The sequence below is a fragment of the Paramormyrops kingsleyae genome, chromosome 12 (assembly GCF_048594095.1).
Source record: "Paramormyrops kingsleyae isolate MSU_618 chromosome 12, PKINGS_0.4, whole genome shotgun sequence".
In the NCBI taxonomy this organism is placed as follows: Eukaryota; Metazoa; Chordata; class Actinopteri; order Osteoglossiformes; family Mormyridae; genus Paramormyrops; species Paramormyrops kingsleyae.
The window spans coordinates 23,380,165-23,393,927 of NC_132808.1; the positions used below are offsets into that span (position 1 = coordinate 23,380,165).

The following is a 13,763-nucleotide window of genomic DNA, read 5'->3' on the forward strand; positions in this document are numbered from 1 at the left end:
CATGTTAAAGGGCATAACATATTATAGGCATGTTTATTATGCATTATGAATGCGCTCATATACAATGCACTATAAATGCCTTCAAAATGCATTATAACAGACAGTATGTGTTAATAAAAATGTGTTATGCCTTTTTATAAATATTTTTGGACGTGTTTGTAATACTTCATGAATGTATCAACATGCATTATGAGGGTATGTATAATGCATTTACACTGCCCGGCTAAAAAAAAGTCGCCGTTTGAATTTATATCAGCAAATACTTAAGAGCCAATGACTGCTCAGCAACGTTATGCAGCAATAAAATGAAGTCAGCTGAGTACCTGAATCTACTGGCCAGGTTACACCTCCATCCATCATAAATGGATTTTTTCTTCCCTGTTGGCATGGGCATATTCCAGGACAAGAATGCCAAGATTAATTGGGTTCGAATTGTCAAAGAGTGGTTCAGGGAGCATGAGGAATCATTTTCACGCATGACTTGGTCACCTCAGAGTTATGACCTTAACCCCATTGAAGGTCTTCGGGATGTGCTGAAGGAGGCTTTATGGAGGTTCAACTCACTTGTCAATACAGGATCTTGGTGAGAAATGAATGCAAATCTGGATGAAAATAAAGGGTGAGATGTTGCATAAGCCTGTGGAAACAATGTAATGACAAATGTGCGCCATAATCAAAGATAAAGGCCGTCCAATGAAAAATTCAAATGGCGACTTTCTTTATGGCCGGGCAGTGTATATGACCCCTTAAAGTAAAGTGTTAGCAATATTCTCATTTACCTCTAGAGAGGTCTACAGAAGTGCCACAGATACATAATGAGCGCATGTAAAGCAAATGATCATCTTACAAGATGTTTCTAGTTGCCTTTTCGCTGTTTCAGTTTGATTGAAGGTTCATCATTTCAGCTCATGTTTCAGCTTTTCTTTAATTGTCTCTTTGCTGTTTCAGTTTGATTGAAGGTTCATCATTCCAGCTCATGTTTCAGCTTTTCTTTAATTGTCTCTTCGCCGTTTCAGTTTGTTTGAAGGTTCATCATTTCAGCTCATTTTTGATGTCACCGGCCTTTCGGCCCCAGCAGCTCGAGGGCTGGGCTGCTCACATCTACATATTTTGTTAAGATCCAGGACATTGTCTCTCCATAACCCCAATACCTGAACTTCCTTAATATGGGTTAAAAGGCAAATCATTCATAGGTACATAAGTCTGGCGGGTTGGAGGGGAGGGGGGGTGCAAGTCGATGGGGTACATTTATATCATCCAGCCTCATTTTCCCCTCCAGGATGTTTAGATTGGTGTCGGTAGTTGTTTCCCCCCAGTAACCTGGAACCTAAGAACCCTGTTCCTTCTGTCTCCATTTTTTTCTGGTCCAACCTCCTAAATAGCCTATAAGCCTGTTAGACCCCCCTCCCTCACCCCTCCCCCACCCCATATGTGAAAGGAGGAAAGGATGTGCAAAGTCAGAATTTCATATGACAATAAAACTCTCCATAAAACTCTATAAACTCTATAAAGGTGCAGGAAAAAAAAGAAAAATCCCACCAACATGTTTTATTTTGGTAATGACAATTCTGATTAGTTTCAGAATGACATGACAGTGTACCTGCGTTAATCGGATTACATTAAGGTAATCGCCAGTGCTGATGTGTGTGTTCTCCTATGCATCACGCTTTCTATTGCCGTGCAGAGATTTCAATCTGCTGCTACTTACACAGACATTGTCATTATTATGCAGGTTATGTTAACGGCAAGCAGCTGGTGATCCTATTCTGCTGGTAGCGGAATAAAAAATAACTTCATTCACGCCTCCCTGTACTTTTCTCCTAGTCTTAGGATTGATCTTCAAACTTGAAACATGAAGAAACGATATTTCCAGTTCCGCACAGGAGCAAGCAGGTAAGATTTTTTTTTCTTTTTTTTTCCCTTGAAGTGGGCTCTGTGTTGATTATTCATGTGCATGCTGGTAAGAATTCTCGCTTCCCCCTTTCACCGGAACAGACCAGGAAATGCGAGGAGGAAGTGGAATTTTTAGCTTTAGGAAAGGCTGACAGAGATGGAGCCGGATATCTCATGCAGTTAGAGGACATTCCCAGTCGGGGAAGAGGATTCCGCTACAATAGGGACGGAGGCTGATGTTTAAAGGGATGGTATGGATTTTGGTAACTAGCACCTTCATAATGCATTCACAGAACATTCAGTGCACCTTCATAATGCATTCACAGAACGTTCAGTGCACCTTCATAATGCATTCACAGAACGTTCAGTGCACCTTCATAATGCATTCATGGAACATTCATAGGCATATAAGTATACCTTAACATCTAACATGCCTTAACAGTTTTAATATCCTTTAATAAACATTATATGACTATACAATTATCTTTTTTATTATAGCATAATGTTTGTGATTAATGTACATTAAAGGTGTGTTAGGATGAATACATTATGAAGGTGTACTGAATGTTCTACGAATGCATTATAAAGGCAAAATGAAGGTGTACTGAATGTTCTACGAATGCATTATAAAGGCATTATGAAGGTGTACTGAATGTTCTATGAATGCATTATAAAGGCATTATGAAGGTGTACTGAATGTTCTATGAATGCATTATAAAGGCATTATGAAGGTGCACTGTCAATGCTAAGCATTACCCAGATTTCTATGGCTGAAAGGAAAGAGGAGAATCGTGGGTGAAATAGGATGGAGGGCCGTGCTAAGAAGGCATGACAGTATACATGTGTAAATCAGATTACATTAAGATAAATCACAAGTGGTGACACGTGGGCTCTGGTGTGCATCATAAAAATCACTACATGTTATAAATCATTGCAACTGTTTTATATTCCTTCCAGATGTAGTTTATGAAAGGGGGCAGACTGACATTTTTAATATTGGTACACATGGGCTTCCGGACTCTTCAATTAATGGGCTGGCAGATTCTGCATTAAAGTCAAACCAGAAGGAAAATAACATTTTCTCTGCTGAAAAATTAGAATTATTCTGAAATGATGTGATTTTTATGTTGGAATTACAAATTATGTTCATTATATACGCATGGGCAACCACAATCATGCATGAGTACTATTCACGTGTAAAAAGCAAGGAAATATCTTGGTGTTTGAAGACTGGTTTGTAAGAACTTGTTTGCAAGGTTAGTTATCGTTACTTGACAACTCCAAAAATCCTTTATTTCAGGAGATTAAAAAACACATTTTCTCAGAAACTGCTTTACAAAATACATTTAAAACAATGTCACGAGACTCCCTTTGCACCACAAATGGAAATCAGTCTTTACACAGCTGTCAGTGAACGGTTTAATGTTTTAAATGGACACGTAGACTGTTGTCGGAGAAGCAAATATGTCTGTCAACAATATACAAACTAATCTTGCTTTATATTTGCAGTTAACAATGACGTTCATTAACTATCTAGCTATTAAAGGTAAGGTATTTAAATTAGAGATATAAAGTGGTCAATACAAATGACCATGAATACAAATCCTAACTAGTACAAATATAAAAACTAATAAATAGATGACTTCATGAAACATGTTTTTATTGGTGAAACACAGACAGAAGAGAATGGGCATATTCCATCTATAGTAAAATGTCACCTAAAAAAAATCATTAAAGAGTGGATGCATGCCATTTTAATCAGACAGCGATCAGGAAAAGTTTCTTTCACAAAACCATCACCATTCTGAACTCTCAAACATCACCACTCAATAACTGACCTTTCTAAATATCAAACACTTCCGGCTGCACTTTATGTATATTTCACCTGCTTACATATATCTATCCTGTGTGTAAAATACTTCATACATTTATTCATATATCATGTATGTCACATATCTATACAAATTGATCACTACTCATATCTGTATACTCTCCCTTGCATATATTACTCCTGTGAATATTACCTGTAAATTCAAAATTCATATATTTATATTCTAATTTGCATGCTGCATTATTGCACCATAACATAGTATTTGCACCCACTGTCTATTGCACCTTATTTTACTATCTGCACTTTCTGGTTAGATGCTAAACTGCACATCATACGTGTACAATGACAATAAAGTTTAATCTAATCGAATCGAATCGAATCCACAGTATATCTGGATCATGACTAGATTACATACAGCGAAACTACCAGGGCCCCATATACTGTATATGTTTCGGTTTGGGTATTTGAAAAAATACAACCACTGCCACTGATGCAGACTGAAATTAATTAGAATTGAGGGTACACAAATAATGTAGTAATATACTATTACTTATGCATTAATTAACCACAAACTAAGTATTAGTTACAAATTGATGTCATGTTTGTTCATCATTCATCAATCATGATGTTTCTTTTATTCTAAGTAGGTTCTATATTTGTTACTGTATCTATTAATTCTGTCAAACCTAGTGAACTACTGAAGGAACTACTGAAGGAACTACTGAAGGAACTACTGAAGGAACTACTAAGGAGCTATTGAAGGAACAAGTAATAAAAAACACGTGAAATACTGATCTCGTGTTTGTTGATCCATTAATGAATCACGATGCATCTAATCTTAAGTAGCGACTATATTTGTTCATGATTTGTTCATGATTTGTTCTTCAGTAGTAACTGAGTTAATGCTAAGTATTTGTGCCCCCTCAAGCAAAATATTACCGAATTTTCAGCATGCGTTTCAAACAGTTATTTTTGCCCAGCTATAGAGGGAAAGTAGATGCCATTGATAGAATGTTATGACCCCAGTCAAGTGATTCACAGTACATATCTTGATGTAATGTTGTCAAAAATGCCCTAATATTCTGAGTGAGGCTGTAATATCACACTATGTTGGAATATTTATCATATTTCACTTTCATTCATCCATCTGCTTCGCGTTGGGCCAGAGTCTACCCCAGGCGGGGCTGCGTGCTAGATGGGATGCCAACTCATCACAGATTTCTTTCCTATTGGTTCTCATTTACAGACTTATAAAGAACAAAAAACACTATGATTAAAAATAATATAATTTTACTAGTATCGATTTTCTGATTTTCTTTCCCATTTCCCTATAATCAAAAAGGTATATTTTCTGGGTTAAGAATATATTTCTCAACAGTCCTGATAATTTTACATAGAGAGGGAACAAAAACTCTTAACTAAATAACTAGAACAAAATTTACTGTAGAACAAAATCAAATACGCTGCCAAATTACTGTCAGATGCCTTCAGATATGGAGATTTTATTGCCTGGACTGGATGAGGTAAATGACTTCTGCGGCAGAATGGATTGCTGTGCTCAGAGTAAAATACTCTGCATGAGACATTTCTGTATGGTCTCCATTTTCTATCACAGCCAGCTGCCGAGAATCTCTTCAGTGCGTCACAATGCTCAGCACAGGGACCTCGATTTCCTCCAGCGTGTCAGCTCATTATTTAACGACACAATTTCCCCTGACCTTTGGAAAACATAAAACCAGAGAAGATAAACACGGATCGGAGGCACTCTTAATGTCTGACTCTTAAGCATCTCGGCCCAGCTTCAGTGCTATATTTCTCTTTGTGTTATGAGCAGAACTTGGTGGTAAGTACTTCAGGTTAAAGTTTCAGTTCCCGGAAAAGCTAATACAGAACACCAGCCAATTGTAATGTAACACATGCACACATTTGTATTTCTGTCTTTGTGGACTGACCACTGAATCTTAATGCAATTAACTTGTCCTGAAGTCCTGAAACAGTACTTTCTTCTTGGCATTTCTCGAAAATGGTGGTTCAAACCTGGGAAAGGATGACTGGCGGTCCTCTATACAGCATCACCATGGCCTCGGGGGAAGCAATAAAACCTGAAATATCCAGCTGTATGAATGAGTAAAATCGCAAAGACTTTAAATGATGGGATGCAAAAGTTTCTTTAGGCTTCCTGTTATTTTGCGCTTCCTGTCCTTGTACTACCTGTATTCACATTGGCAATTTTAGCCAAACATGCTGGCAGTTTGTGTCCATCTACGTACGCTTCAGCCTAAAGACCTTCCTCATGGGTAACTCATTCTACACCTCCTGAACCACAACACTAGCCTCTTGCTACTTGATATGCAGTTTTGCTCAGTTGTCAAGAACAATACATCAAGAGAAAATATAAAGCTCATTGAAACTTCATCTGTTGACACAGTGAAATGTATTCAAGAAATAAATAAATAAATGTGACATGTTGGTTTGTTATTCAGAGCATTCTGGGGGAAAATGATTTCTAGAACAAGCAGAGTCCATGACACGTCAAAATAGAACATCCAGGATGAAGTGTGTGTGATGCAGACTCTGGATCACAAGCAGAATCAGGATCAGGATCAGGGACCTGCAAATGGGCCGGAAATAGAAAAAGGGGGAGTCCGCAGAATTCCAGCCAACCAAACCGCAAATGCAGATGCAAGAAGTCGGCTACCAAGAAGGATCAAATCTGACACAAGATGGCAGATAACTAGAATCGCTAAGCTGAAAAAAGCACGCGGCACACAGAACCGTAAACAGGCGATGAGACACCGCAACCCTGAACAAAACTCAGAAATAAAAAATGAAAAACCAGCTCCACAGACCCAGAAACTAAACATGAAACCGAATATGTGAACATATCTGAACGAAGCTCACCGGTCAGCCTAAATGAGAGCACCATCCCGAAACTTCCAGTTCAGAGCTATTCTGTGATTAAACGAAGTGCAGGCAACACAACATGTTGTTTGGCAAAACAACAAAAAATAACCCTTTTTAACCCATTTTCCAACGCATGTTTGTCTGCACAGACATTGCTGCTCCATTATATTTGGATAAATCTGATGCAATTTAACAACAAATTTTGGTACACAAGACACCAGCAACATATAAGAAACAAAATTGGATATTTCACTTGCTAAGAAATTACATTACAGGAATGTAGACAAGAGATAAATGAGAGATGCCCTGTATAATCATTTATTTTTAATAAAGCATATGTTGAGAGTGATGAACTGAATGTTTAAAAGAGAATGATGAACTATTCACAGTTTATAGTGGGAGATTCAGATCTGACAAACATAGCTTTTACCCTGTTGAATTTTCATCAGTACTACTGGGTATGACACAGAACGCATACATTCTTTATGAGGCTGTGTGGAGACATGAATATTATAGCAATTACTTGTGCTGAAAATGAGTTATGGAATGGGCTTCTAGACTGTAGATGTACAGTGGAAGCTGTATGAGCAATTTCCCTCTATTTGACTCCTGGAAATGTATTCACAAGTTGGGCGGCAAGATTCCAGGTTCAGAAGGTACCTGGTAAATAGATCAACGCCATGGTCTGCAGTGTGAGTGCAAACTCGTGTAGCATAAGGTGCGCAAGAAAGGGGTCACCAGGGCGCCATGCTGCATCTCCTGGGACAGAAGGATGCTGCTCCCTTGCCGCTGAATATCACCGTGGCATGGCGGATTCCCGGAAAACCCCAGGGCGACCCGGAGGACATACTTTTCCCCAGGACTGTGCAGTTTTTCATGAAAAAGGAATAGAACAGGCTTTATACCTCTGCCTCAGGGCCAAAGCGCCCCATCTAACAAACTTAAAAAGGTGATCTTTTAAAGGATTGACTGGATGAGGCACCTCTATGCTAACAAAATCTACAGCTTAAGTCAGTTTCATTTACATTCATGACATAAGAAAGAAAAGCCATCCTTTAACTCGTCATAGAATAAAAGGTTCTCTCTCTCTCTCTATATATATATATATATATATATATATAATACTATAAAAACATTTATCATTTATCTGAATAATACTTTATACATTTAACATCAAATCCCAGAAAGTTGTATCGAGTAACTTCCTAATTTGTCCCCTAAAATTGTTTCCCTTGTAAAGTAATGCATATTATACAAATTTGTGACAAATCAAAGACGTTTCGTATCACGTACTGTTGCTGTCTGTCCTTCAACTGTTTTTTACCCATGGCTGAACTAGGAAATATGTTTGCCCGGGAGTTATAACAGGGCCAGAGACAGATAATGTAGACAAGATCCGATCAGAGGCAAGAATTAATCTTAAATAGCTGTCAATCAAACGTACCCTCCGTCCTCTTTTGGCGAGAGAGAAAAAGCACATCTCAGAACTGCAATAATGAGGTAGGTGAAAATACCAGACAGCTGAGGGGAAATAAAAATAAGCACACAGACAAAAGGCAAACGATAAAAATGTCTCCAAAGGAGATTTAAATACTGCAGAAGAGAAATTAAAATTCTAAATTAAACATTAATTCAGGTGTCCAGAGTCTTACGTGGGAGATACATATTTAATCGATTTAATTGAGAGTATATTTAATGTGTTTCAAGAGGTGTTTTTCTGCGGGATACAGTTGTACAAATTATGTAAATTTTCAGCCTGTGTTTGTTCTCTGTCTCCCAACATGAACAGAGGCTGAGGTGGATGTTCAAAGAGCCGTGTGAGATCTCCTCAGGCTTTACACGGACAACACCAGTAAGCTTCTCGAGAGCTGGGGGGGGGTCACATCTGGTTTAATCATCGGCTGTAATTGTGCTTGGATAAAATCCAGAATTATCCAGATATTTTACTGGTGCAATTTGAGTTAAGTACATCGATTAAGGTGTACCACTGCGGGCCCTATCTGGGATGGAAACTTTCAGATTATGAGGCCTTGTCACCTGGGCTAGAGATACTTTATACATTAGAACTACGGAATAAGTAGTAATTAACAAAAGAACAATGCAGTGATCATTAAAATTACTTTGGAACCAGACACGAATGTTATGCTTACCCATGGAGGAGACAAGAGATGAGAATAAATGAAGTATGAAAACACTTTTATGGCTTGATTTTTCCCAATATTGTTTCTTTCATGAGGACAATCATTCATAGCCAGTTCACTGAACGGCGTGACATGTCAAAGTGGATATTTGATTAGAAAATTGCCATTCCTTACTTTGCTCTGAGCATTTAGCCGGTGTGGAGGGAATGTGGGATACCTAGGGCCCAAATGGAATTCCTGCAACTAAGCTGGACGCTGCTGAATCCCAAGCAGTTACCTCATGCAATACAAACAAAGCTGCTCTAACTGCCCAATGCAAGCGTTAGTGGAGCTTTTGGGAGTTTTACTTACACAAAGATGAGGGCAGAAGGAAAAATGATTGATTCAGAGAGATAACCAATCAGATTGTAGAGGAGGTGGGTCCAAAGAACTAGGGGAGGCAGGTCCAAGACATCTGATTGGTTGGTCCCGCCTTCTCTAGTTGCTTGGTCCCACCTCCACCTCTACAACCTGATTGTTTATCTCTGTGATCATTTTGTTCTTGTTCTGCCCTCAGAACATTTTTTGTGTAAGTAAAACTCCCACAAGCTTAGAGGAGCATCACCTAAACCTGCTGGTCCTTAGCTTAGCTGTGGATGACACTGCAATGCTGGCTTCTGAAAAAAATGTCTCCTGGCATTGAAAGGACAGATAGACCAGAATAGGAATCCAGTCCGCTTGACTACCATTCAAGGGATCCAACTGTGCCTGACATGTGCTAAAATAAAGACGGATTAAACTCACTCGCTGTCCATGAAGCAGAACCCAATTCTATGACCATTATTCCTGCAAATGTGTCCTGTGCAAAGGGTGAATCACTTGACATATCACATGAAAGGAAAACATTAACAGTCAGAATGCATTAGACAAACACAAAAACATGTCACCTCTTATCAGTCAAGCAATGGCCTTTCATAGACATACAAAAACAAATAGCGCTTGGATACTTTTAGGTGTTTATGCAGAAAAGGCCTTCCCTATGGATAATTGCGCTGTCTGGGTTCTCAGTCTGACACCCTGTGACCCCTTTAATTGTGCCTCAAGTTCATTCTTACCCTTTTTGCTAGTACTGCGCTCTCATTTGGTAAGCTAACGACACGAAGCCATTGTACGTCTGCTCCACAGACCAGCATCAAGGACTGAGGCTTATCAGCCTTTGTGCAGTAATTGAATGGCACCGCAGTTTTGCCCAGGAACAAGTGTATGAACACAACACTTCGGGATTAATGCCTGTATTCTAGCCACCAATTATTTCTCCCGAAATAATATTTCACCATTTAAAGATCTGCCTGGTCATTTTTTTCCAAAAGAGCAGTCCTGGTCAGAGAATTCCGAACTGTCATTTACAACACCTCACATTTGACAGTCCTTTTTTTCCCCTTTCCATTTTGGGAGGAAATTGTCAAACTTGCTATTCCAATAGACAACTATTTCAGTTCATTTCTCCTGTTCCACTTTAGAGTGAAACTTCAGATTTATTGAAATGACCCTTGAGAGTGCAACGTGTTTGACTTTAGTTGAGTGAATTAGATTATTAGCTATTTTTATTGCATTCCATCAACTGCTTCTTTCTCAATTTTAATCAATTTAATACCTATTTCCTTCTGGTATGACACATTAATATGTTGGTCTAATTCTACTTAGTGCCTAGGTATAAAAATCCTGTTCCCCTAGCCTGCCTTTCTTTATGTGAGTACATAAATAAACAGGCATTGTAAAGCCAAAATGGCCTGACTGATAGAGTAGGGCACTTGCCCAGAGATTTTTGAAACTAAGTTTGGTTGTATTGCTTGAATACCTCCCTGCTCTTCTCCAACAGTGCATTTTTAATTTGTTCAGACAATAACAATCCCAAACTGGAAGTGTCTTCAAATTCTCAAATCTGATTCGTGAATAAACCTAACCAATGATCTATTCTTACATCAAAGGCAAGGATGGAGACAAAGGCAGGTTTAAGGAAAACCGAAAGGGGCTTTATTAAATGAAACCACAGACAAAAAGAAATGGACCACGAGGGGTCAAAATGCTGTAGGGAGTAGGGAGTAGGGAGTAGGGAGTAGGGAGTAGGGAGTAGGGAGTAGGGAGTAGGGAGTATCGAGCAAGAGCACAGTGCAAGCTAGGTAGCACAAGTACTACGCAACATCAGTGACTGGACTGGGGAGCTTGACACAGGGAGGCACTATATACATGACTGACGAGGGAGCAGACGAGAGGCACCTGGGGTGATCCACACAAGGGCTGTAACGAGAGGTTACAGGTGTGGCTCATTAGAGCCACACAATGGAGAGAACGAGGGGGAAGGAATGCAGGGCGTGACACCTATTAACAATTAGTGATTGTGATGTATAAGCGCCTGACTCCTGGTACAAATGGAAAGTAAAAACCAAAAGAAGAGTAACAAAACAAATTAAAACATTTTAAATATCTTCTTTCATTTATAAATTTCCTTTTGTGGTTTGAAAACCTTGTGTCTAATACAGAACGATAACAAAACTGTATATTCAAGACGCACACTTTTTAAAAACAAATGTTATCACATTCAGAATCAGCAACCATACGGTCTTGACACTTTACATGTAAAGTACCAGTCCGAAATGACTCATTATGAAACCATTTTTAAGGTGAGACAATCATTCATCACGAGTCAGGTCAGGTCACACTTAAAATATGCAGTTTTTATGTAAGCCCTGACTTCATTAAAGTCACGGATCAACTATGACATCACACCTAAATAAAAGTATTTTTCTGATGGCTTTGCTTAGCATATCTCAGGACCGGTTTTGTTACTGATGGTTTTTAGCTGTTTTTTATAACTTAATTTTTATAAAAAAGTATAATAACCACAAAAACAAGGTCAATGAAAGACGCTCATAGAGACCTTGCTGAATTGTGAAAAGCTTTGTATAATCGCCCTGCAAAACAATTTACTTTGAAATACTTTTACCATGAATATTGGAGGAAAATATTTTATCACTGTCATGCACAATAGTGTAACATACCATTTGTACACTTAAAATCTCCATGCGATATAAATCTTTATATAACCACCTTTACATAACCAATGCCATGACTAACTGTCATTTTTCAAATCCAAAGTATTTCTTGAATGCTTCTGTTAGCCCCAGTGCCTCGGTGGTGCAAGTTATCAATTACTCTTCACTCAAAGACACAATAGAGTCTTTCACTGAGGAGCAATTAGATGACTGCGCTCAACAGACAAACCATTAAAGAAAACCTGTCTTAAATATGCCCCTATCCACACATACAGGTGTCGTCGCACCAGTTACCAGATCATGAGATAAACACACAGGTGTGTTATCAGATTTAGGTGGGGCTACTGAGAAGGAGGAACAGGGCTCGGGGATGGGGGGCCATTGGTACTGGGGTGTTGGGATTCTTGGTCAGTATTTGGATAATGGCAAGCAGGACACTCTCCGGGTTGTCAATAGGAAAACATGGCAAATAGGCCAAATATTGCACACAGTAGCCTGGCAGCACAGAAACATTCATTCAGAACTTTTTCCTAGTTTGAGGACTTTAATTTATGATGAATCATGAGGGATTAAGTGCTGAATATTTTTAGCATTAATAAAATCAAATTATATCAGTATTTCAGGACATTCTGAAGTCAATTTTCCAATTAAATACCATTCACAAAAATTATTTGATAATTCTCTTATGGAATTATACTGACTTTGAATGCAAAATCCAGTGACCCCAGCTTGTCTTATTGATATTTTACTGTTGCTGGTACTGCCTAGTAGACATGATGTCCACACATATTTTTTTAATAATGAATGAATGTATATAATTAGTATCACTAATGCACAAATGAGTAGATAGATAGATAGATAGATAGATAGATAGATGACAATACATGACAATACATGACAGTAAGATGCCGACCTTTTTATCTGCCGCGGGAGTTCACAATCGTCATTGTTGTGGTGGTGTACATTCCACTGAGAGCTAACACCAAGACAATACTAGACACCCTCCTAACCGCAATCGGCAAACCACAGACTGCTTACCCTGAAGGGATTTTTATCATAGCTGGAGATTTCAACCAAGCAAACTTCAAAAGAGTCCATCTTAAATTCCACCAACATGTGACGTGTCCAACGAGAGGCCAAAACACACTGGATAATGTGTAGAGTAACATTAGGGATGGACACAGAGTCTCCACCCTCCCCCACTTAGGCCAGTCCGACCACTAATCCCTTTTTCTCACCCCATGCTGACGGACCTCAAATTAGCAAATCAGAGCCAACTGTGAAAACCATACAGACTTGGCCAGATGGTGCTTCAGTTCAACTCCAGGACTGTTTTGAGCTCAGACACTGGGACCGTTATGCACAACAAGACATAGAGGAGTACACATCCACTGTCCTGTTTTGTGTACAGAACTGTATAGACAGCGTTACCGTTAGGAAGCACATTTGATGGATTACAAGAGAAGTCGAGCTTTGGCTAAAAGAGCGCAACGCAGCCGTCAGGTCTGGAAATGGTGAATTATACAGTGTTTCCAGATCCAACCTGAAGCGAGCCATCAAGCATGCAAAGGCAGACTACAGGGAGAAGGTTGAAGGCCATTTCAATGATGGAGAGCCCTGTCGTGTATGACAAGGCATCCAGCACTTTACAAACTACAAAGGCAGCAAAGACTCAACCAGCAGCAGCGACTCACTAACAGAGGAACTCGACCACGTCTTTGCCTGTTTTGAGGTGAAGGAGGTGACTGAAGCAGAGACTGGGACAGCACCGGCACCAGTTTTTAACAGCATGGCATTTACAGCTAGCACTAAAGTTGTCAGAAGAGTATTCCGCAGTGTCAACCCTAGGAAAGCCACCGGCCCAGATGGAATTTCAGGCCGGGCACTCAGAGACTGCGCAGATCAGCTGACAGAGGTGTTCAGCAACATCTTTAACCTCTCTCTGTCACAATGCACTGTCCT

The 13,763-nt window shown here is 39.2% G+C and overlaps 1 long non-coding RNA gene across 1 annotated transcript in view; it reads left to right on the plus strand.

The window, feature by feature from the left end:
- The first annotated feature begins 1,807 nt into the window (after positions 1-1,807).
- Positions 1,808-13,763, plus strand: part of LOC111849395 (uncharacterized) — a 76,756-nt gene continuing 64,800 nt past the window's right edge. The window contains exons 1-3 of the long non-coding RNA XR_002839508.2: positions 1,808-1,893; positions 1,996-2,144; positions 8,418-8,480. This is a non-coding gene — a long non-coding RNA (uncharacterized lncRNA). The remainder of the gene's footprint in view (positions 1,894-1,995; positions 2,145-8,417; positions 8,481-13,763) is intronic.